The sequence below is a fragment of the Dermacentor andersoni genome, chromosome 5, assembly GCF_023375885.2.
Source record: "Dermacentor andersoni chromosome 5, qqDerAnde1_hic_scaffold, whole genome shotgun sequence".
NCBI lineage: Eukaryota > Metazoa > Arthropoda > Arachnida > Ixodida > Ixodidae > Dermacentor > Dermacentor andersoni.
In genome coordinates, this window is record NC_092818.1 from 91,831,557 (window position 1) to 91,835,122 (window position 3,566).

Below are 3,566 nucleotides of genomic sequence, written 5' to 3' on the forward strand. Positions count from 1 at the left end.
CTGCTCACGTCTCAAGCTGCCGTCGCCGCGACAGCTTGCGCAACAGTAATCTTTACCGGGAAACGTGCGCGAGGAGCGCCACGTGCTTCGCATTGTTATCAGCAGCGCCTTGCCATATGCTTGGGATGCTTGTTCTTTATTGAAACGAATGCTGTGCCGTGTGTTGTACGTATGATACCAAAGAATGTATGCATTTTTTGCTTCAATCGCTGAAGGCTTTTTCTTTTCTTTCTTTAGTCACTGAAGGATTCTTATTATTTTTTTTCGTGAGGAAGCACCCCGAAACAACCCGACCAACTAAAAGCTAACAGCTTCGCTGTAGAAAAGAGAGAGTGGGAGAGATATGAAATGGAGGCTACATTCTTTACCTAAACTAACAGGCACCCCACCGACATTCTGCAAAACACAGCTGGCTACAGTATTTCTAGTATTTTTACTGGCAACACCGCCACACGGCATTCATGTACGACTATACCACGGACGCCGCTCGAACAGTGTCTGCAGTCGCCGCTGTTATGCGGCAACACAGTGTGCAGAATGCCTTCATGCGCAGTCTGCATGATCGATTCTACTGGAGCGATGCGGAAAACCTACGACCTCGGTCAAGTCTCAAAGATGGCGGTTGAGTGGCTTTGGAAAAACTACAGAAAGGCAGCACCCGTTCTTGTCGGGAAATACACCCTTCTCGCCACCGTTACGCTTTTCAAGAAACGGTCAAGTTTTGAAGTGGCGACGAACACGCATAGGTTAAAAGCTCACCTGGCAGAAGTATCTGACTCGAGAAGGCTCGAGTGGTGCACGATGCAGGTACGAAAATTCTTCCGATCCAGTTGTCCCGGTTGACGTCATCTTCCGGACGTGAAAGTTCCGCGCCTTTCTTCGCCTTTAGATAACGTCCAAAACATCATGGCACGCATTTCGGCTTCGTAAGTTCGACCTTGTGCAGCACACATTCGCTACACATCAGAAAATTGACCATGGTATGCGTGGTTCCCACCGCATTTTTCGCTCCATGCGAATCATATATAATTCTGTTTCGCCTTCTCTCCCCCCCTCTCTCTCTCTCTGCTCAACGGCACCGTAAGAATATCGTACTGGTCATGAGATATCTTATGGCATCTCTGATACAGAAAAAAAAATATAGATGAAAGTCGGAGAGTTTAGCCAGGGTATAACTGTCCAATTGGCACTGGGGAAAGGGTGGAAAAAAATTTATCCGCGCAAGCACGATAAAGGCGCTTGACCGCAAGGGCAGTCATTTATTTATATTATTTTATTTATTTATTACGCGTGGGCGTATACACAAGTGGCGCCGACATAAGTTTATGCTTGCGCTGTGGCGGCAGCACCTAGTTTGCATTCGCATAAAAGGCAAGCTTGCACTTTTTTTTTTCTAAAAACCAAGCAATTAACTGTGGCAGGTGTTACACTGAACGACGTGGACTCAAAAATGCGACCATGCTGCAAAATTTCAGCAAGAACAGTGCAGCGCCAAGCGCAAAATCTCTTTTTCGAACACGTGCAGCGAAATATTGAGGACCCTGTACATAACGTTCTTCTAAGCTCTCCATCCCCTCTCTAACTCTACCACGTGACCGGCTTCTAACATGTAACTTCTTTTTTTTTTTTTCGTTTTTACACTCCTAACGCTAACGCACTAAAAGAAAGCCAAAATGCATGCGCAAAAAAAAAAAAGAAGAAAAGAGAACGCTGCTGCGGCTGCACAGCTGTCCGACGCCACGGCTTCGATACATAGTGTGCGCGTGGGATTTATTTCATACCTCATGCTGTGGTATTTCTGTGGCTTTTTGTCCCGGTCTAAAAGACTAAAAGAAGTGTTATAGAAGCGTGGTTACAGCACACTTTAATTTCCCCGCCAAAGACACATGAGAAGTTCGCAATGTTCAGGTGTTCATCCTTTCAGCGCCGCAAACAAAGAGCACTTGGGCCGTTTCGCACGGCGGTGCGATGCCGGTTTTACGATGTTTGATGTAAATTATCTCCTCTTACTTTAAGTTATATAAAAAACAGAAAAAAAAATTTATTTTCGCAAGGAAAAGAAAAGACACGCAAGTACAAAAAAAAAAAGTTTCTCCCCGTCGGGGAATCGAACCCCGGTCTCCCGCGTGACAGGCGGGGATACTGACCACTATACTAACGAGGACGAGTGTTTCGCGGCGAAATAACGCTTTATAACCATTGGCATAATTCACATCTAGAATGTTTTTACCGTTATTTAGTTTTTGTTCACTTCATTCATTTCTCTTGTAACGATTTACGCCGTTATGTACAGCTTATGTTAAAAACGCGTCACGTAAGTAAGATGGCCCGTAATCGATTTAGTTTCAGAACGGTGACAATAGTGACAATATAACCCACGTGATATAACCGATCACGACGAACGCGCGATTTTGAGCTATCACCTCACAAGGGCGGAAAAGCATTCTAAGAACTTTACGCCCTAAGCAGTGTAAATGTTCTGCCCATAGAATAAAGAACCAGCTTTTCTGCCGTTCAGGTCAGTTAGATGCCATTGATTGCTTTACCGCATACATTCCTGCACTATTCTTTATTGGTCAGAAGATGCGACCACAGAACTTGCTGGATCCCCACATGTGACGCTGACAACGTGGCTACAGTGCCTATAAACACTGTAACATTGTTTATAGACACTGTAACGTGGCTCCGAAGTCACGGAAGTGGCGACTCCGCACGTCTCGAAGTGCCCACCGAGTGGCGACCTGCGATAGCTTGCGGTGGAATCAATTTAGTTTAGGTACTCCTCAGAAATGTCATACTATATGACTTGTCGTCTCCTTTTTTTTTTCTGGAGTTTTTGTTTTTACCTCCAAGACGTACCTCAGGCTTTGCATATGGCAACGCGATACATTGCCTCTGTGCTGCGTGGAAGGTTGCGGCCGTAGCCGCTAACCTGTCATTAGTGGGAACGACTGCTTGCAAATATCCGTCAAACCGACTATTCGGTTAAACCGAAGGGAAGTGAATCCGGTCTCAAAAACCGGCTATTCGGTTATCCTGTCTTCAAGACACGGATGTTCAGGATATCTGGTTTAAATAACCGGTTAGCCGGATATTTGAATGTTCTAAAACGAATTTTTGGTGTCGCTAATAGCTTAGTGAAATTTTCGGTTTTATTGCATGTATAAATATTACAAATATATTACAACTGTATTACAAAATATTACCAATTTAAGAATACAAGAGAGAAAGAGAGGTAATTTTGGCACAAGTACAGAAGAACAATTATAGCGGTCTCACACGGCCACATTCGATTGCGATCATGCGTGACCTGGATCGAAATTCTCGACTGGGATTGGCTCCCTTGTGGAGCTTGCACAAAGGAACCAATCGCGACCGAGAAATTCATTCCGGATCGGGCTTGATTGCCATCAGAAGTGCGCCGTGTGACAGCCGTATTATCCGGCAATCCGAATATCCGGACACTATCAAATGAATAACCATCCAAATAACCAATCACTACGGTTATCTGGTTTTTAAATTTAAAAAAAAAAACGATGAATCATATAAGCAGATAACCGGCTTCT

General features: G+C 44.5%; 1 non-coding gene across 1 annotated transcript; it reads right to left on the minus strand.

Moving 5' to 3' along the window:
- Positions 1-2,092: 2,092 nt before the first annotated feature.
- On the minus strand, positions 2,093-2,164 carry TRNAD-GUC (transfer RNA aspartic acid (anticodon GUC)). Its single transcript has one exon. It is a non-coding gene; the product is annotated as a tRNA-Asp (tRNA).
- Positions 2,165-3,566: the final 1,402 nt, after the last annotated feature.